Here is a 23073-nt window from a genome sequence, read left to right as displayed (position 1 = left end):
GTGTGAAAAAAAAGAAATAAAAGCTTTTTATTGTATTTTTTCGAATTGTTATTAAAATGTTCACGCATTACTATGAATCCAATATTTCTATAACCCAGTAAATCGCGGTACTCTATCTATATATATATACACACACCTCGTTGCTGAGTACTCAATACTTTTTAAAAAGAAAAAAAACCGATACACATTACAAAACCTTGCCAATTCTTGGAATTTCTATGAGCCCTTTAGAAAAAAAAAATGGATACTTGATCTTCAGCAACGCTTTTATATCCTCACTGGTCCTATTTCCACTTTCCGGAAATTTATTACTAGCTATACTACAAAAATGCAGTGAATTAAAAAAAAAATCAATTATGAATACTTTGCGCATTTATTGCAACGTTTTTGACAATTGGAAAAGTGAGAGATGGGACCAATGAAAGCATTAAACAGTCAATGGTATCTTCACAGAAATTCCCACTAAATGAGAAGTTGAACTAAAGTCATTGCATATTACGTAAATAATAGCTCACTAGGTACATAAGACAGATTACAGTTTTCTTAATAAAAAAGGCAAATGAAATTTTAGATTATTATGCGGTTTGGCTTGAAGTAAAAAATAATTACTTTAACCCAAACAAAGACAATACAATTTACAAAGTGAACACCTTTATTTATTTATTATTATTATCACTATTAAGTTTGTGAACTAATTTTTCAGTCATTCTGAGAATGTACCACTGACCGTTAAAATATTTATTTGTATTGCCTTCAAGAGAAATAAATACATATTTTATTTAAATTTTAATTCTATATTCTATATATTTTAACCTTTGAGTTATTCATACCAAAATTAAATTATTTGGAGGCTGTGTTCTTCAGACAAGGACTCACAGAAACGCGGGACTGTCAAACTCAATCAAATAGATGAAGGAATGCACATTGTAATGAACTCGAGCAAAATTCTATTGTCAAACGTTCTATTGTCAATATTTTGTAAGTTTTCTACATTTACTTTAGCAAAAGTGAAATTACGTCATGGGTATCAAGTGACTCGAAGACCTGAACCTTAAATCAGTATAATTTTTACTGGCGCCAAGAGATAACATTTCTCGGTCAGTATAAACACAAAGCGTAGTTCTTGAGTTTGCCCATTATTAAAAGAACAGTTTCGTTTTGCTTAATACACTCCAGGTCGAACCATCGTTTGTTCCTACGTACTTCCGCGTGTCCCAATTTTTCTTTTGCTGAAATTTTAATGCTGTCTCTGGTTTAAACCCAAGTATACTCAACATTCCGAAAATTTTGTCCGGGTAGGAAAATTACTGTCCACGAGCTTTCACGTGGAGAATCGCCTGAAACAAGAAAGATGCGTCGTCGCCATTGTTATTCAACTTTGTCCTGCAGTTCGCTATAAAGAAAATCAAAGATAGCAACCAGGGTCTAGAGTTGAATGATATTTCACCAGGTTATGGCGTATGCTGATGATGTAAATTTAATAGGGCATCCCTGGTTGTAGGATAGAAGAACAATAGAAATAAATCCAGAGGTCTTTATTAAAGGCTTGCATGGACATCGGTTTAGAAGTAAATACAAAGAAAACCAAATACATGGAAATTCGTCGGGATCGTAATACGGCAAACTATGGATGCGTTAAAATATCAAATAATACTTTTGACAAAATTGTGGATACCTTCAAACATCTAGGATCAATATTAACAGACGAAAACCATATTCACGAAGAAACTAAATGTCGACTAACAGCAGGGAATTCGTGTAATTATTCAGTTCAAAATCTCTTGTCGCGAATTCTGTCGATGAATTTGAAGCTTAAAATATATAAGACGATAATCATGCCTATTGCTCTGTATGGTTCGAAACGGTTTCTTACTCTGAGGGGAGAACGTAGACTGAAAGGATTTGAGAACAAGATCTTGAGACGAATATTCGGACCCAAGAGGAACGGGAGTGGGAAATGGCGGAAACTTCATAACGAGGAACTACATAATTTATACGGTTTATCAAACATTGCTAGCAGGCTCAGGTGGGCAGGTCATGTAGCCAGGATGGAAGAAAGTAGGAACGTTTTCAAAAGCTGTTACTGAAAATCCAATCGGAAAACGACCATTAGGAAGATCTAGGAGCAGATGGGAAAACAATATTAAGATGGATCTTACAGAAATAGGAATACAAAGTAAACACTGGATCCAGTTGGCTAAGAATAGAAGTCAGTGGAGAGCTTTTGTGAACGCGGCATTGAACCTCCGGGCTCCAGAGGCCATAGAGTTAGTTAGTCTCTTTATGTGTCTTGTATGTCAGAAAATTCAGCCAGATTGGTATGGTTCTGATATTATCCGATTACAAGACAAAATTGTGCTTTTTTTTTTTTTTTTTAACCCATCACCAGATTCATATTAATTATAAAGTAATGTTTTACGCACAGAGAAAGGAAACAAATGTGTCAGCAGCGCAAACCTACACTCCAGATTTCATAGAAATTGTCCCCCCTACTCTCAGCAACACACATTTAAGAATATAATGTGGAAAATATTATTACACTGCTTCTTAAAAATCAAGTCAACTCTTAAACCGGTGGTTCCCAACCTTTACCTGGAGCCCCTTTTGTAAGCTCTGTATAGCTCCTCCTTACTCTCGTTAGTCATATGTATTTTTTCTCTTATTTTTACTGCGATATCAGGTGCATTAAATTTTCAAATTTCAATAATAGTATTATTATTATTATTATTATTATTATTATTATTATTATTATTATTATTATTATTATTACTACTACTACTACTACTACTACTAATAATAATAATAATAATAATAATAATAATAATATTCTCGCCAATTTATTTATTTCCAATCAAGACTTCATAATATATTACAGCAACACTATTTCTTACCAGCGTTGTTCTTAATGAAACCATAGTTGTTGTAATATTTGTATTTGCGAATTTCAGTTTATATCTTGTGAGTAGTTTAAATCCCCTTTTACTCGCTCTTCACGCCCTTAGGTTGAGAACCACTGTCCTAAAAGAATAACCTATTTTGTTTTAATGTAATTTTGGTTCTATGCTGTTAGTTGATTACCGAACAAGATGTTAGAAAAATCACTATAAAGTCCTTTAAAAAAAAAAAAAAGGAAAAAAGTTTATTTACGGTAGTATTTATGCCATAATTGATCGTAGTGTAGAGGTTCCGATGTGTAGATATGTTCAAGCTTCAAATCTTGCAAGATCTAATTTCAAATCAAAGTAAGAAAGATCAGTTTTTTTTTTTTTTTTTTTTTTTTTTTTTTTTTTTTTTTTTTTTTTTTACGCTGTCATCAATATATTGATATGTCATGTAGGTAGAGCTAGCAGATTTTCAGAACTTAATAACCAAGACACGCTATGAAAATTTCCAGTAGGTATAGTCATAGTTACGAACTTGCTTTTGCTGAAAAATCTGAATTATTTTTTTAAAAAAAGAAAAAGTTCAAAGTAAGTTCACCAAAAGTGAGTGATACAAGTACATTATTCTTATTAGTTGAGTATCTATGACTAAAACCAGTGGTATTTTTTTCAATATGATTGTTTTGAAAAAAAAAAAAAAAGAGTTTTGAACTTTTTTAAAGAGGGAGGAGGTAGATTATGTAAATCCGGAACGTCTAGGAGCCCTACATAGAGGTGATGTTACGTATAACATGAGTGGGAAATTCTTATACAATTGCAATATGCTTTGTGGTCGCGCGTAGAATATAGTCGCTAACGAGCGGTCACAGTGCGAGCGATCCCGGGTTCGATTCACGGTGGAGCCACTCAGTCGAAAAAGCGTAAAACGCTTTTTCAGGCCAACCACCCTGAATGGGGTTTTCCTGAGTTTCTCATTCACACCAGGCAAATGCCGCTTCCCAGACTGCTTCCTTTTTTAGCGGATTCGGATAGTGTGCTCGCTGAGGGACGTCAATCCCTCATACGTGATGGGCTAACATGGCCATAGATGCCGGAAGCCCAGAAATCTAAATCCTAATCCTACAATATGCTTTATTTCTGTAGGGATTTATTCTTGTAGGTGACGGTCAGAATAAATGGAAGCAGTACTACGAGTAATGATAATATCTGTACTATATATATATATATATATATATATATATATATATATATATATATATATGTATGTATGTGTATTTGTATGTGTGTGTGTGTACTAATCTTCTAAAAAAAAAATTTCGTTGCAAAATTTGCTCGATTCCCTCTTTCCGTGATGATTCACCGTGAAGAACTGGAAAGTATCTTGTGCTGTATCTCTGTGATATTTTAAAATATTTATCACAACATACCATAATGTCAGTAATTACAAAAAAAAAAAAAAAAAAAAAAAAAAAAAAAAAAAAAAAAGACAAAATAAATTCTCATTTTACAATATTGGATCCGCTCTTACTCCTATCCAGTAAGGCAGGTAATAGCGATTTTTCCACCAATCAAATCAAATGAAGTATATGATCGCCTAGTGTTACCAGTTTTATAAACACGTGAAAGAACATACGAGTACAATTTCTATTAATATGTGCACCTGTTATCCCTGTTTAGTACAGTGTCTCAAACCATCAAGCATACAGGAAATTGTATGTATTGCTAGCAATTTATTGATTCCATACTTGATTCGAAGTTTAACATCTCTTTTTGATACGAAGGCTATGTGAGACGTTAGCCTAAAACTTAACGAGGAATCCGATTCCGAATCATGTGAGCTTCCACGCTAAACTCTACGGTCATATAGCCTCGGTGATCAAAAGAAACGTTAAAACTTCACATCAATATGACTGATTCCCTTACGCCAAATTTTTATTTTTAAAAAATAATAATAAATAACGGTGTCTTTTAAAAACTAATTGGTGTATAAGTGACTACAAGTTCAAGTGTCTTGAAGGTTACATTGCAGTTTTACTAATAAAAATGATTCTTTGAATACCACTAGAAGTAGATATCAAAATATTTCGCAAGATAGGTGGTAGCAAATAAAGTTCGTAGTTTAACGTCTCACGATTATGTGTCAAGACTAAAGGAGTCTGATGATAAAGAATGAAATGAATAAAGTTGAAGGAAACGGGAAAACTCCGAGAAAACCCAAGCACATCGTGTTTTTTGTCCATAAAGTTCACATGACATCAGCTGGGATCAAACCAGGGGCCTCACGCACCCGAGATCAGAACTCTATCACTGAACCACCGCAGCCGATTGGTACCAAATAAGTGTTCCTATGTCATACAAGTCTCGATGATTGACCGCCTCGCTAGTTACCATTCTCGCATTTCACAGTAAACATTTAGTTATGTCGCAACTTAAGTCCGGATATGAATATATATATATATATATATATATATATATATATATATATATATATATATATATATATATATATATAATAGGCGTGTCTTTCTTATGTACACAAGTTCGTAAAAGATGATTTTTCAAAAGAGTTTAGTGCAAGAGAACAACTAATAACTTCTCGAAGTGGTAAGACAACCATTCTTAACCTGACCTGGTTCGTCAATTTATCATCCGAATTAACATCTATACGAAACGTTATGAAAAAAAGAGTATTGAAAAGAACTCACCCATTAATGTAATTCGTTGTTTAATTAGGATAGATCTTGTTTCACTACAGGAACTTGGGACTTGAATTTCTCTCTCTCTCTCTCTCTCTCTCTCTCTCTCTCTCTCTCTCTCTCTCTCTCTCTCTCTCTCTCTCTCTCTCTCTTCAGTGCGACGATTAAGTCTGAAGAAATGAAAGCAGTGCGGCAAGAAAAAAGTAGACGGTAGAGGGAGTTTAGTGATGCGGAAGAAGCGTGCGTGTTTTGTTTTGTGTTTGGAAATCGCGGAGGAAGAGAAGCTGCTGTTCTGCGTCTCTCTCGCTCGCTCTCGTTGTAGCACTGACAACACCTGTTGCTTCAAAGAGGCAGAGAGACAGAGAACAAGAAACAATACACTCTTCCCATAAACAACAAATACCCAACAAGCTGAATGTAGTTTCTATTTCAATAATGGCCTTGTTCACAGTTCTTATCTACTGTATTAATTTTTTCAGAAATATTGCCTACTCGTTCTGGGAACGAAGAAGGGCTATGTTAACATTTTTTTTTTTAAAAAAGACAAACCAGCAATGATACGCTAACATGCTTATTATTGAATTAGTGCTCCCGTACAGCTCCGAATGATTAGCTCGCGCAGGGCTGGCTCATAGGTGGGGCATGCGGAGAGGTCGTTCCAAGCCCCGTGCCATAGAAGGTAAGAGTTAAACTCATAAGACCTTCAGGAAAAGTAACAAGTTCACTATTTGTATTCGTTCTTGGGATTCTAAACGATCAACCGTCATTTTATAACGGCTGTATACAATTAACAGCGTCTTTTAAATCCTTACTTCCCTACTCGACTAGGGGCCGCGGTGGTTTACTCGGGATTCTACCGTTTCATCCCACTTTCTCCATTCTACCATTTCATTCATTACTCATCATTACAGTTTCCTTTAGCCTAGTTGGCATAAGCATGGGACGTAAAACTTAAGGTTTCATTTTAATTTTTCGCTACCCTACTGACTATTTAAATAAAGCTCTAGTACCAAGACTTTTAAAGCTTCTATTTGAAGTATTTAAAACACACAATACCCTTTTTTTTAAATAAATAAATAAATAAATAAATAATATGTATTTAGTGAATGTGCGCTCGGGTCGGGATCCCGCCCATAAGGTAGACATTTAAATGGTGAGTGTGTACTCTGACTCCTGGCTTGAAGAGTTAACGTTAACGGAGCCAGCAGTATACCCCGAACTTCATCAAAGAAGGAGGGTTCAAGCCCCCAAGTCCATATCATTTCAGGATTTTTAATTCGTATTTTAATATGATAAATTATTGTTTTGTTCATAATATCTTCTTTAAGGAAGGAAAGTTAAAACGCAGAACGACCCTGTGAGTACGCCACTGAATGTATCAATGTCCACTTATAGTGAAAAATCTGTATCACTGATATAAAGGAATCAAAGAGGGTGTAAAATAATTTACTCATGCTGGACATGGAATCCTCACCAATATCATTGGGATTGGCATTTACTTTCGCCTGAGGTCTTACAAATCGAAAGCACTTGTATATTTGAAGCATATGGTTCTGGATCCATTTTACAGTAAGACCAAAGAATTTTCACTGTTAATCATGAGGTAAATGGATGTCTTTTTAAGAGGTAACATATATCATCCTCCTCAACAAAGACACGTCTATGCAGGCCTATAGCGAGGATATTAACAAGGGCAACAGATGAGTTACCCCATAAAGGCGAGTCGAACTAATTCGTGCACTCGATAGAGCTAATTGAGTTGTATAACATATTGTAAAAGAAAAATTAAACTTGACTGAGTTTATGAGAAAATAGTTCTCGAACGTTTTCCGCAAATCTCAAAAGCGAGACTTTGTAGTGAAATTTCCAAGGTTGTTTAATGAAGCATTTCTGGCTGTCATGAAGCATTTCTGGCTGTAAATGTAATTGTTATCCATCTGGCAGTTAATGATGAGCTTAAAATGTATGTAACTATGTTTGGAAACAGCTGTCGATGTAGTACTATCAGATGCTCATATAAGAATTAAAATATGGACAAGGTGTAAAGAAGTCTGTTATTTCGAAGAATATGTACAATAGTAATTAGTTGGCGCATATTAAGAGTAATGTGCACAGAAGATTAGTGTGCACTCTGCAGTTGATGTCGATTTTATTGAACCAGCTTTGCTTCCTATGATACATTTAGCTCTGACAGTATGCATTCATTAAAGCTGGTTATAGGACACATGCCTATATTACGTTTGAATCACTTGCTAAATTCGAATTTAATTTTGGCTAGAAAAACTGTATTAATTTGCAATTTATTGCATTTATCCAACGTTATTGGTACAAAGATAACTTTTGTTTCTCTTCTTTCCTTAACTAGACTAGGACACGGTTTCCATTACTGGTAACATTACGTTGAATAGGATAGTTTGAAAAACCTTCATAAATTTTATGTTCATTTACTTCACTAACCGCAGAGCAATGAAATATGCTGTGATTCGCAACAGCTAGAAGTGCTTCATTATGCAGTGTTAGAAGTTTCTCTCCAAACTCTAGTTCTCAAGATTTGCGGAAAATGTTTAAGAGTGATATTCTCAAAAACCCAATAGAGACAAGTTTTTCCTTTATAATATCTTATACATGTCAATAAGCTTTATCGAATGCACAAATTAGTTTGATTCACCTTCATGGCGAACTCGTCATTGCCCTTGTAAGATAGGGGGCCGATATTACCTTACGTTCATATATACATAAGCTTCAAAGAGGCTGAAGTTGTTTACAGGGAAGCCAACTCCCTCTGATTATCCCTGAACTACAAATGAGTATATATGAATATAAACACAATACCTATACCTATAAATCCTCTGTATACAGAATAAGTGCTTTTCATAAAATTATTGTACAGTCAGCAACAAAAGTTCTTTCGTTTGGTAAAGTTTATCTTTGGAAACAACGGTGGTACGGCTGGAGCGTACAACGGTAAAATGGCTAGAACGTTCAGCAAATTCCATTCCTTTTAATCTACTGAAAACTGTAGTCAAATTGTAATTATACTCTGAACTTATTTACGAAACAAATTTCATCAAAGGGGGAGAATTTTTATTGCTGACTGTGCGAATAATGAAGTTATTATATTTGATATGTCGAAAGCAATACGATAACGAAAATACCGTTTATTTTTACACATACTACCAAGCACTACAGATGGACGTACAGCCTAAGCATGGGTTTGTACAATGAGGGTTTGTCCTGCAAGGTGAGACAGCAGAATGCAGGAAGTAAAAACACAAACAAAAAGAAGTTAGTTATACTAAGGAATAGCGTTTATGCGTTTGAATGCGGCGCTCATTGATCCCCTTAAACGCTGTTAGCAAATGAGAAGGCTGCGGTGTTGCCACGTCCTTGTACATATTCACGTCAGTTGATGCACGTAAGTAGAGACTCGCCCTTCACTGCTTAGCTACACCTGTATTCAACACGGCAACGTCGCGTTAGAGACTTAGTTTCATTCGTTTAGCCCACATCCCATAGATTGCTTTTTTGCTTTAGTAATTACGTAGTACGTTTTATTACTGAACGTCCTTATTTTTTTAATTTTTTGGTCACAGAACGTACATATAGGCTTAGAAAAGTGTCAAGAGACTTGTTAAATCCGGAATTATATCAATATAAAGACTAGTATCAAGAAAGAATACATCTTTTGCATCTATCATGTTAAAAGAACGAAATCTTGGGACGCATGTACGTATAATGGAAGGAAGCAGGAGCTTTGTTATTTTTTTTCTTTTTAACGAAGAATATGAACGAAAATGTTTCTCTTCTTTTACTATGTACTGTGTGTATTTTTTGCAGTTAATAATTACTCCACAGTGATTAATTACCAGAATATGGTGGATGTACGATCCTCAATAAACAGATTTGGTTAATCCGTGTTTCGCCACCTCGCGTGATCCTCCTCAGGTGATGTAACGGAGGTTGAAAAAGAACCCCCCCTCCTCGTAGTTATTCTTTAGTCACTGTTATCCAATGTTTCATATAACTAGTTAGACAAAGGTTTTAGCACGAAGTATCCTTTAGAAGTAAAAGAAATCAAAGATGGATTTTCTTAACTCAAGCGAGGCCTAGCTTCGTTCAAGACCCCAGGTGTTATCGCAAAGTAGTCAAATTAGTGTTTTTACCTCTAATTAGCGTTGTTACAATGAAAAAAAAAAAAAGTATATTCCTTCGGTTTGGCGACCAAGTCTCTTACTAATACTACTACTTTTAATCTGTCTTTTCTGAGAAACACATGCAGACCTGGAGATTTCGAAGTGTGTGGGCAATATACTTTACTGTTTGGCAAGATACCCTGCACTTTTGTTCCACGCTTATTTCTTTAATCAGACACATGTGAACAGTATTACCTCCACTACGCCCTAGGAAAAGCACTTTTTTTTTTTTTTTTTAAGTACATTAGATACGGGAGGTCTTCTTACCGACTTTGCCCATCACAAAAGGGAAATTAACACAGTGATGTTGTGTAAACTCACCTCCCCGACAGTGGCAAGTCAGCACTCTTAACACCTGTCAGGGATCGTTTCATCGAGTGGTGATGATGAGGCAATCACGACGCTGCCACAGCACAAGAGATACCAACAATTAGCAACAAGGAAAGAAACGTCTTCAAATGTGATGACGTCACTACTCAAGTTTTTTAAAATTATTTTTTTTATGTTCATGTACAAGGGAGAGGGTGGAAGGGGAAAGAAAGCAAACATCAAGCGCTTAGCTACACCATCATCGTCTCTGTTACTTATAGCTTATCAAGGAGTAAGCGTTTCTTTTTTTTTTCCCCTAAGGATGAATTAAACTCAGTTTTCGCATCTTTTCCTTTCTTTCTTTAGACTACTGTATAACATACATGAGTTCCTACAACGGGGAAGAATTAACTAACCATATCTGGGCAACATAGCGATTATACTCAGTTCTTACACGTAGTATTTGTATTACTGTTAGAAGTGTACTGTATGTGTGTCTGTTAGGAGTGTAATGTATTACCGTCAGGCAGACACGCACTCAGATTTTTTTTTTGGGGGGGTGAGGGGTTCAAATTTTGGATTTATATTTTCAGAAAAAACTAGATTGCTTATTTATTTATTTAACAATCACCAGATACAGGTCAGAGGCCATTTTATACTGGAGATACCTAACAACAATAACAATGGGAAGGATTTGGGAAGGTATCGGCCAAGGCCTGTTTAGTAGGTACTATCTAGTGGGATTTGCCTAGTGGGACTCAGGAAAACCCTGGAAAACTCCAGCCAGGGTGGTCGGCAATGGGAATTGAACCTACGACCTCCCGAATGTAAAGGCAACGCTCTACCACTTAAGCTACTTAGCTCGCTGTAAGAGAAAGAGTACAGATCAAATTTCCATGCTATATCAATCACTTTCCTCTTAAACTAGTTTTATTGAGAGAGTGTACAAATATATGTTAAGAATTTTTTTTTTTGGGGGGGGGGTTCTGACAAAGTGGGTCCATTCCTCTGAGAGTGTGCCCATGACGTCAGAGCAGATCCGCAACCAGAGGGGGCTAGGAGGGAATGGTACTCCCTAAACTTTTCTTGGCCTCTCCAGACATCAACACTAAATGCTATTATTAATACAAAAAACACAATTTAGATATTTGTAAGAGAATTTTTAATGACTTGCCCCCTGACATATTCATGCCCCCCCCCCCAAACCTCTGTGGCTGGTTTCGGGCCTGTGTCAGAAGACAAATAATAAAATACAACTTTCTGTTAACAGCGTATTTTTACAGATACCTATATGTAAATTAATAATCTGTCCCATTTTTTTAAGTAACAATTCGGAACGACAGATACATTTTAACGTAACAAAAATTCCTTTTCCTCCATTTTCTCAAAATCTATGTATAAGAATCTAATCTCAAAGTATCTAATTTTCTTCAAATTGATGTGATGTATTAATTGGATTGATATATGTCCCATTTTTTGGGGCAATGTTAAACAAATTAATTAAGTTTAAAGAGTTAATTATAACTTTGGACTAAATCTCATTAACCAAGCTCTGTACTATTGCCTTGCAAATGCCATAATGAAAAACTTAATGAAAGTATACTTCGGTAGCAGTTTCATCAGCTTGGCTGTCGTGCAGCATCAAATTTATAAGTTTACAAGTTCAATTTCTCCATCTTCTAGAAAGCTACACATGAAAGGAGATCAAAATGAAATCTTTCAGTTTAAACGTCTCAGGATTATGCCCTTTAGGCTAAGGAAGACGAATAATTAAGAGTCTTCATCCCGGCGAAATTAAAATACCGCTAATTTTACAGTAATTATGTGATATCTTCAAATAGATAAAAGATAATTGAAATATGGAACAAGAGCGCCCTAGACAATATTATTTTGCGTGAGTTACCGTTATCACAAGTCACCTAGTGGCTTTCCGTTTTCAGCTGTTAAGAAACGCGAAAATAAATGCCGATTTTCAAAATGGCTCGAATTCGAAAGCAGATAAGTGAGTCGTGATAACGGTATCTCATGTAAAATAATATTGTCTAGGGCGCACTTGTTCCACATTTCGATTATCTTTTATCTATTTGAAGATATCAGATAATTACTGTAAAATTAGCGGTATTTTAATTTCGCCGGGATGAAGACTCTTAAGGCAAGTGAATGATGAAAGAATTAGTGGAATGAAAAATTTGGAGGAAACTGGAGTATCCCCGCCCCCCGAAGAAACTCACGAACACGATGTGGTGCACCACAAACTTGCTTGGCCGCGGATCGAACCCCCAGATGCCATTCACCAGAGGTAAGCGCTCAACCACGGAGTCAGCGTGACCTCTCCCCCAGCTGCACATGAAGATTTACACTCATATCCAAATCATTTTCTCCAGCCCAATATCATCTATAGATATTTCATCTACGAACATTTTTTTTTCTCGTAAAACGCTAATAAAAGTTAGTAGATATTCTTTTAAGATGATCAAAGTCGTTAGCTCATATTGGCTATATTAACAGGAAAAAATCACTATTGATAGACTCAATATTTCGCTCACTCTTTGAAAAGCCTCCACAGTGATATTATGTACCAAAGAAGAAATATTAATAGAAGCTACGGGATTAAAACATGCGTGATCGATTACTAACGTTGATTACGGTAAACAGGACTACAAATATTTTTTATTATTATTATTATATCTCCGCTCTAATACATGAACCCCAAAATTAATATTCATACCCTTCGCCAACTTCGAAAGTAGTACGTAAAAATCTAAAATTAATTCTCTAAAAGACACGCGCCAACGACATTAAAAGAAACGCAGCAGATACTGCAACTAATTTTTAATGAACTCATACCTGTGCACGTCCTTTGATACGTGTATTTGATTGGAAACTACGTATGAAGATTTCCTCTGTTGAATTAAACTTGCAGTTTTCGGACGTTACTAATAAAGATTACAGCACTTCAAAAGATATCTAATCAACACAGGGAACACTCACATCTAAAGAAATCCTTTAACAAGTTTTATATTTATAGAATATTAACAGAAAAATAATATTCTCTGTTGGCTAAACATAAATTAAAAGAAGTGCGGTGGAACTGCAACTTGATGCGTATGTGATTAACTGGCAACGCGTTCTTTTGGGTCTGTGACGGCTAATTGTGTGGATGCAGTGGATTAACGTTAATATCTTATTTTGCTCGTTGTGCTAGTCTTTTGTGTACAAAAGACCGTCCTATATTTATTTAACAATTCGTTACTAACTGATGCATTTTATAGCGTATGAGCTGATATGTAAAACCAGATTAATATTATCCTTCCAGACACTAGGATGTCCAGTATAACGTTTCAAGAAATAAATTCTCAATGCTTTTACACGCCAGTACTTACACTTCGAGAACCGGTAATGGGTCTGCTCAGGTACTTAGCGTGTCCAGCATGGAGCGACGCAGATGGTGGATTGTCAGGAGAAATTCTTCAAGACTATTTTATTTAATATGCCTGAACGTATAGTATATGGTAGCCTTTATTTTACACTTCCTCTACATTGATTAATATGGCGTCAATGGTTAAACCCTCACAAATCTCTGCTGGAAGAGGGACTGAAGTAGATTTAATATTTGTGATAGAGGTTACGAAATAGCTACCTTATTTTGTTATTCAACAAGACCAGCTATAAAGTAAACAGTCTTAGCAATGGACTAAAGATAACACTGACTTCAGTTTGATTTCAGAACCTGGAATCTTCAAACATATATTTGCAGTTTTTCACCAGATCCATGGATTGCTTGGTAGATCCCGATTACTTTGTTTTCATAATTATGTTTTACGAATGTATTATTAAACCATTTATGTACACAAGAAATGCAGATAACTGATCTTCCCCAACTCCTAATTTTCGCAATAGGTAAAATTAAACTGCATTCTTAGAAAATGAAAATTTCCAACTCGTCTAAAATCAAACTCAAATCTCCGTCTAATTGTGCGTTAACCACTAAGCTAATCACTCTTGCTCTGAGCGTTGAGTACCGTTGTCAAGTGTGAGAATAGTGACTAGTCAGGGAAAGGACTGGGGTCGTACTGATTAACGCAACGGAAAGGGTAGGTCGAAAATCTGAGTTCGATCTTCGGATCAGCCGCATACTTTCACACATTGAACTCTTAGGTTAGTGTTCTGTCAAATTAAAATAGACTTATTATTATTTACCTTAAATAATAGTGTAAGTGTCTTCAGAGGGTAAAATATCTTGAGCAGGAAGCTGAAGAAAGTAAACTGAGAAAGTTATTTCATACGACATAACTCTACATGTACGTACGCGCAAACTAATTAAATGCGAATAGTAATTAGAGGAAGATGGACAAGGCACATTGCTCGCATTAACAAATAAACAATCGTTGTAACCCTTTGAGAAGGCCAAAAAGACTATAAACCGAAATATAAGGAATACGGTAAACTTCAGGATTTCAAGACCTTTCTGATTTCAAAATCCTTTCATGCGTGAGGCCTTGTTGGGACTCACTGGTTAACTTTCTTCTCTACGTCGTTAAATCAGAGAGCTTCTTAAGCCAAATATTAAATTAATAAGGGTCTTCCCTTTACAGTTCTATTTTGTAGAGGCTAGTAAATAATCCTGGCTCATATCTGTAGTATTCTTTGTTTGATTATACAGTAAGATACTAACAAAGCTCAAGACAAATTATTTATCTTGAGCGCGATTTTCATCTCCAAGTCACCATTCAGTTTCTCATATATTAATGAAGCACTGCAGTGAGTAAACTCATATTATGTTTGGATGCTGTACAAACTTACTGCAAAAGATTTGGTGTAGCTACTGATTTATCCTTTTCTTCTTTTTTCCCCGTAAATGTAGCTTCATTTTGTTAACAGGCTCTCCATCTGCCGACCAGCCACGAAACTATGCACAAAAAAAAATCTCTCTCTCTTTCCATCCAGACAACGGAAGCTAACACCCCCGTTCCGTTTTTCTCCCCCACTTTATTTCCACTTCTCCGCAACAAACTGAATCTCACCCATCCTACTTACTCCCCGGACTGTTCACCTCTTTCTCTCGGAACCTCCCCCCCTGAACTACTACTACTGCCGGTACTCCCTCCTTACGCTTGGCTAGCGCCTCAAATTGTCAGCTCTTTAAATTTTATATTCAATTTCCTGGCAGAATTTGATTAGGACGGAGAAAAGTTTGGAATTCTTTTGACGGATGCCTCGGGTGGAAAATTAATGTTGTTATAGATGCAGCAGCGTTTTGCAAACTAGGTGCGGTATTGGAGGAGAGAGGAGGGTTAGAATCAGAAGAGGGAACAAAGAAAAGAAAGAAAGATGAGGAGAAAAGTGAATGGAAACAAGAAGAGAATAAAAGTTGGGAAAAAAAGGAAGAAAGAAATACAAAATGATATGAAGTAGACCGAAAAGGATTCCTCTACTGATCCCTTATCCAGTCGCACAAATTCAACTCATTCTCTAATGATTACAAGTAGTGTGTTCGTAAATGTTTTTGGAATATATATATATATGTGTGTGCCATCGTTAGAAGACGAAAACAGATATAATTTGGAACTTAATAGTGTATTTATTTACAAACAGTACGTAATAAATAAAACTCTCTCAACAGAATAAAAATTTACCATTTATGATTATCGACAGCGAACCACATACTTACTTTCTTTGCGCCACAAAAATTCATTTTGCTCGATTTTCTCGAAAACTACGCATAAACATTTACCCTCAACCATGGGGCCAAAAGTGAGAGGTAACGCGGGAAGACACCGTTCCTTAACTTCCAAAAATTATCTATGGCGTTCCTCCACTTCCTACAAAATTACAATGGACAAAGATAGGCACGGGGACGGCGTGACGTCCTGTATTTCCCTACCTTTTTAGATCCACTTTTACCCTTGCCCTCAACCACGCCATTTGTTCACTTTCATATAATTAATAATATTACAGTTGAACAGAAATTAGTTTCCGAGATAACAGTAATGTTTGGGGTATATCTCAATAACCATGTTGTATACTATTTGCTTGTTAGTGTCGTATTGAAGAGCTTTTGGTGATAGAATAGTTCAATATGAGTTTCACCTTAAGTAACATACATCAAGTTTTAGGTTTGCAAAAATATTAGTTTTTTTTTTTTTTTTTTAAACTACGCATGGGAATTTAGATTTACCTAGATGATTTTGTTCAGCTCAATAATATATATATCGACTGACATACCGTAATTTTTGGACAACTTTTTGTTGTTTAAACGCTAATAAATATTGTAGAGTATGTGTGTTGTATAATTATAACTGATACGTTATATAATATTTGTTCAATGCTGAGTAATATACCAATAATGAATGAAAAACAACTGGAAGCTTTCGAAATGTGTGCGTGGAGAAGAATGGAAAGAATTAGCTAGATCGGGCGAAAAACGAATGAGAGAGTGTTAGAAATGGTGGGGGAGAAAGTACAATTTTTAGATATTGTTAAGAAGAGGAAGAGAACCTGGGGTAATAGGTATGAGGGAAAGGCTTATATACCAACACATGCTTTCTCCTCACACCTATTCTGCCTATCAATACAAAACTTGGCACACACATTTCTTACCCCGTATAATATTTCTCGAGGTACATTTGGATTGTGTGCTTTTACCCGGGGCTACTCCAGAAGAGTCCAAAGTTGATGGGAGGAATTTCTGGAGGGAATTTTCCCGACATTCTTCCAATTTTCCCTATTCAGGTACGTTATTGGCTCAAATGCATAGAACCTCTGGAAAGCTTGTTTCATGTTGAAAAGAACGAACTATAAACCATGATTTTCCGATGAATAGTGTTGATACAATAGCTATTTCAGTGTGTGTCTACGATTTTCTTTATGGGCCCCAGGGACTTACTCCATTGTCCATGGCACTTTTTTTTTTTTTTTTTTTTTTTTTTTTGCATGAACATATCTTTATGTTTATCGAATGGACTAGGTTTGATTCAGATGTCTGGATGACAGGTTCATGTCCGTTTCTTGTCAGTTGAAGCAAGTGACCTGCAATAATGGCAGAATACATACGATGATGATGATGAGTAATATACTCTATATGCCTTCAGTGACATGTATGTACAGAAGTTACTGATGATGATACTTATATGATATATATCAGTCGGTAGATCACATTGAAAATTTACGGTTCATATTTAGTATCTTTAGCTGCCACTAAAAATTCATCTGAGTTGTCTAGAGTTGATGATTTCATAGCAGTACATTATCTATGAACAAGAATAGGGAAAGAAAAAGATCTGCCGCCTACCTACTCGATTTACTCCGACCACAGGTAAAATAGTCTTAGCATATACACAAGCGTTTTATTATTCCGGGAATTGGCTTCTACACAAAGCACAAGCGATTGAGACGTAAACAGAAAATAATCGAACTGAAAGCACGAGGGCGAAACATCTGAGAAGACATTTCCAAATACAAAGAGCGTGTGTGTATTATGATTGATAAATCTCATTATATTTCTTCTTCTTCCGACGGAAAGAGAAAAAAGAAAGAAAGACGGAGGTAAAAATAAAGAAAAAGGAAGCTGAGTATAAAAATGGACTTCCTGATCTTCTTTAACAAGAAAAGACACACTCAAAATAAAGTAAAAGAAGTCGAGCGGAAAGTAGTCTTTGTGTGATTGATAGCTTTTCTAACAGGAAAGATTGTTCCATACACTGGACTATTGGTTATTAAAGTAGTTTTGGCTAAAGCTTTCGTGAACAAGAAGTGATCACAGAACTTTTTTTTTTTTTTTTTTTTTTTAACAGTGTTTGTTTCAAATGGAGTTAGTGTTTAGCATGTTGTTTTTCCTACCATAACAGAGTCAATACGTCTTATTAAGAGAGAATAGAGGGTAGATACAGCTAATTTGGATTATAAGCTTCGCTTTAACATGGTTCATAGACACTTTAGATTATATTCCTTGCGTCTACGAAATTATTTCTTTCGTTTTAATGGGACAATAGTGCAATACTAATGACAGATAAGGAATGCTGCTGTACCAATGAAAGCTTGATAGAGCATATTAATAACCCCTTGAATCCCAGTTTTGTAGACAGAGTGCAGAATCTCACGACCATGCTAAGCGGAAAGCATTACGCAACAAATAGTGCGAACAAATCATCAAACACATTTGTTGCTAATATCTTAATTATTTTAAAATTATTGCAATTAAGAATTGGGTGGTTCGTGATCTAGTGGTTAGAGCGCTAGACTCACTGGAACATAAATCTGATGAACTATAACTCTCCTCTTGCTCCATATTCTATTGCTTTTGTGGTACAAAATATACAATAACAAAAATAAACGTCTTATAAATAGCAGGGGTTCGTACTCTCAGCAACAGACGGCATAACGATCCTAGACAAGAACAATGACAGAGCTCTTTCGTGGCTAAGCGGGCGCCTTTGGCGTAGGAGACCCGGGTTCGATTCCCGGTGGGAGCTCACGTGGTTCGGATTCCACATTAACTAGTAGGTTCACGTCTCGCTGCTGAACGGGACGTTAAACTCAAAATCAACTCTACTCAAGAACAATGACAACAACACGTAGACTTCGGTCCTATCTGATCAGAATCATTCGTACGTTTTCGTGGCCAATACCATGCAAGAACAGTTCAAATGTAATCCTCTTCAGCCGTTGGAACCAGGTACGTACGTAGTGGTAGACAAGGCGGCTCGACTACGTACGGTCTGTACGTTGGTAATCATGCAGTTAAGTTTGTAATTTATTATACTGACTAGTTGAAGCACCTGTTTCTCGCACGGAGAGGAGGATATTTATGCAATGTATCATAAATGAAGGTAATGAAATGAGCGAAATAAATAATAGAAATGCCTCCATTGCCGTTATTAATATGAGTGAAGTAATAAATAATAATAATAATAATAATAATTAAATAAATAAATAAAACCTCCGAAGAGCAGCGCCGACTGATTCCCGGAACAGTCGCCACGTTTCTTCTTGCCTAAATCTTGGTTCATATGTAATCTGGAAGTCACCAATCAGCTTAACGATCCAGAAAATAATGAATTCGACACTAATATCGGTCACTTTCGACATGTCGTTTTTCACCCCTTTCCCGCAACCCCCATGACGATTAGGGCTAAAGTTCTATTTGAAAGGAGACAAGAGTGTTACTATTCGCCTCAATGATCCCGAAAACTATGAATTTGACAATATCTGATGTCCCAGGAATTTATCAACTCCCTTTAAGTATACATTTCGACTCCCGTGATCCATACTCGGTGCCAAAATTCGAAGAAAAGGGGGCTTCGTATGAGACTAAATCTGTGAAAATCTATCCTTGTACCAAATTTGGTGGTTCTAGCTTAATCCTTTTTGTGCGAAAACCTGATGACAGACAGACAGAAACACACGTTTATTATACAATATTAGTATTAACTAGCTGAAATATCCTTCGCACGGAAAGAATAACGTTCATGCATAATATTCGAAACTAAAGAACTGAATAGAATAAATAACGACAAGCAACACCTTCGGCGGTTTCCCTGGCTGAAATGTACGTTCTTTGCATAGATTTATATTCATGAAAAATACATTTATGGAAAATAATTTTAACCCTTCCCCTTGTAGGATACAATTTTAATGAAAGCGTTTTCCCTGTTGTTTAGGCAACCAATATTGTTTTAAGGTATGATGTGTTGCCTAATCTGTTGAGTTTAACGTTCCTTTTAACAGTAAGGCCAGATGAGACGGAGTCTACTGATCAACGTGGAATCCAAACCACATGAGCTTCCGCCGGGAATCAAACCTGGGTCTCTCATACGCTAACCGCTTAACCACGAATGAGCTCTATATGAATTGGAAGGCTATACTATATGTCTTATCTTTGGATATTTATCTTTCTTGTTATGTACTAAGAATGTGGTAGAATATTTCCACAATGTTTAACTTGTGAGGTCTTTACTAACTACATCATTCAAGCAACCCAGAAAGATGTTACTTCTATTAATCACTACAACGTACATGAATCCGCATGTGTACATGCAACGAAATAAAAAAAAAAAAATACTGACATGCATCTTGACAGCCTATTACATTACATTACTCAATAACCTTGTACTATGACCGAAAGGATAAATATTTATGATCATATGCTCATCATCACTTTGCTTAAAGAGCTCTCCTTTTCCCTTTGTTTCTTCGATCGTTGTCGAAAACCCTCTCGTCATTGAAGAACTGTCTCTTCCGCATTACCAAATCTACTACATCACACGTACGGGAAGGCCATATGATACAACTTGACGTCATACATAATTAAGCCACGGATAAGTTCTTTTTTTTCTTTTTCTTCCCCAACATTATGAAGCGGAAAGTGACGAATCAATTTAATACTAACTACCAGAAAAACTATTAGTCTATACCGAGATTTCTTTTTTATTTCTTAATAGGCCGAAATTAGGATTGTTAGTTCGCGATTTTCTCATAGGAAAAATCCGGAATTCACCAACTATAACCTTGAATTATATAAAGATACGAAATTTAAAACATTGCATGAGAATGATGTATAGATAATAATGCGAAGAAGACTTAACTGACGGAAATTCTTTTAGATACCAAGTTTTACCATCTTTAAAGTTGATTGCTCAGTTTCTGAAACGTAGATATAAATACTTAGATAAGCCTTATTCTATTATTATCTCAAAGGAAGGCAGGCGAATTAGCATTACAGCGCTCGCCTCTAGCGTGCGAGGTCTTTGGTTCGAATCTAAGCCATGTGAATTTGTAATCGACAATATCGTGTCCGTGATTTTTATTATTATTATTATTATTATTATTATTATTATTATTATTATTATTATTATTATTATTATTATTATTATTATTATTATTATTATTATTACTCGAGTTTACTCTCGTCCACCAACTCTACCATACTCACCGACCCCCTTTTAGTCTGCAGACATATTCATAAGACTGTAAATTTCATTCAAAGTGATGTGTGTAGTTCACCACTCAATTTCGAAGCACTATAGCCTGAAAACGATTGATCGTATTTTAATGAAACGGCTACAGTTCAAAACAGGGAGAGTAGAAGTTTCGTTTGGTTGGCAGAAGATTTCACTATGGTACAGGAATAACTTCCCATTGGCCGCCAAACGTCTGTCAATTCGCAAACGTTAGCGTTCAAGTTATGGTTCGAATATCGACAGGGTGTGTGAAGTGGAGTCAGAGGAGGACACATTGAATATTTGTGAGCATTCTATTGAAAACTTGATATACAACGATAATTATTTTGCATTTTGTACCAAATGTGTATTTTTTTTTCTTTACAGGTCAATACAGAATTTGAAATCGGTTGATATATGTTTGTGTATACATAAACGTCAGTGGTGTATGCAGAATTTCGTCAAGGGAGCTCAATTACTCGATTTCATTTCCCTTTAGAAGTATAGTTTTTGTATAAACTGTATATTGTAATACAGTAAATGTTTATTTTTCCATAATAATTTGCTCAAGAGGATTAAACCTCAACTTCTCCCTTGTTTACGCCACTGATGGACATTGTGTGTATAAACGTGAACATTCCTCTTTGAAACTGTAGGTGTTTCGTTCAAGAACGATGAGCTGCTTTCCTAGTGTGGTCCTCCGGGTTTGACCCCCAATGAGGGTGGAACACTTTTTCCGGTGTAACTCAGAATTCCCCCACCTGAGGGAGTATAGTATGGTGATGACTACGCCACCTATATATGAGTGCCAAAGTCAAGCCCTTAGCACAACTTTTAGGTCTTCATAATCTGTACCGAAAGATAAATAGGCAACCTTTACTTTTACATAGTATGATCCATTTAAAATATTAACATTTATGCAAAAATATGGACTTTGTGACACGAAGTTTCATATCAGATATGGGCAAAACCGGTTTTCCTTTAAAAAAAACGGGAATTGATTTCTAACCCATTTCAATTTTCTCCAAATCAGTTTCGTCGGTTTCAATTTTTCTCCAAGTTTTGAGTTTTTGTTGAAACTACTGTGGTTTTAGCCGAAGCCGGTGTCAGTTCTTGTTTTTGTAGTACTCTTTCCAAACAAGTTAACGAAGAAGCAAAACGTTTTTGATAAAAAAATCGAACTGATTTTAAAAATCGAAACTGAGTTTTGATATAAAATCGAACTGATTTTAAAACCGAAAGCTGTTTAATTAAAAAAAAAAAAAAAAAGCGAAGCGGTTTTAAAAGTAAAGCCGCTTTTTGACAGTTTCAAAAATGGGTTTCAGTTTTCCTAAAGTAAAAAAGAAAAGTTTTTGTGCCAATCATTACTTCATATAAATTTTGTTTACGGGTTTCAATACTATAGTTTCATCGCCACAGTTTTGGGACGGATAACCTTCGTTTTCTTAAAACAAAAACTTCCCATTTAAAAAACTCGTATAATTTTAATTTGTTCCAATTTACATTTGGAAAACACACTAGGGGTCTAATAATAATTAAATTGGATATCCAAATTGGCTCCAAATCAACAGATACAGTCTTTTGTCTTAAGACAGATAGAATACAGTCTGGGTATTGGAAAATAACATTTAATTGTCACGTATGTGACAGTGACGCAACCCCATTTAAAGTGTTTCTAATAGGTTCATGTCCTTTCTTTTGTTAATGTAAGTGTATACAATAGATTGCAGTACGTGCTTCTTATCTATGCAATGTATTTTGTAAAAAAGAACAATATTCAAAATATTTCAATCAAATCAAGAGATGAATATCCAATTTTTGTTCAAAGTTGAATAAATAATCAGAGAACAGACTAATCCATGCAACTTTTTAATATTTTGCTTCTTTCATTGCTGAGAGTACTTTACTCTTCAGAAACACTTCCCAACAATGAAACTCTTTCAACAATGAATGAAACAAAATATCAAAAACTGCACGGATTATTCTCTGATTACTTATTCAACTTGTTTATGGACAAAGTGTAAATATTTATCTCTTGATTTGATTGGAATACTTT

The 23073-nt window shown here is 35.6% G+C and overlaps 1 protein-coding gene across 3 annotated transcripts in view; it reads right to left on the bottom strand.

Annotated features, from left to right (window-relative positions):
• Positions 1-23073, bottom strand: part of LOC145661962 (forkhead box protein O-like) — a 583915-nt gene that overhangs the window by 172502 nt on the left and 388340 nt on the right. The window lies entirely within an intron of this gene.

This window comes from Thermobia domestica, chromosome 1 (genome assembly GCF_964235325.1).
Source record: "Thermobia domestica chromosome 1, izTheDome1.hap1.1, whole genome shotgun sequence".
Classification (NCBI taxonomy): domain Eukaryota; kingdom Metazoa; phylum Arthropoda; class Insecta; order Zygentoma; family Lepismatidae; genus Thermobia; species Thermobia domestica.
This window is presented reverse-complemented; position numbering and strand designations above follow the sequence as displayed.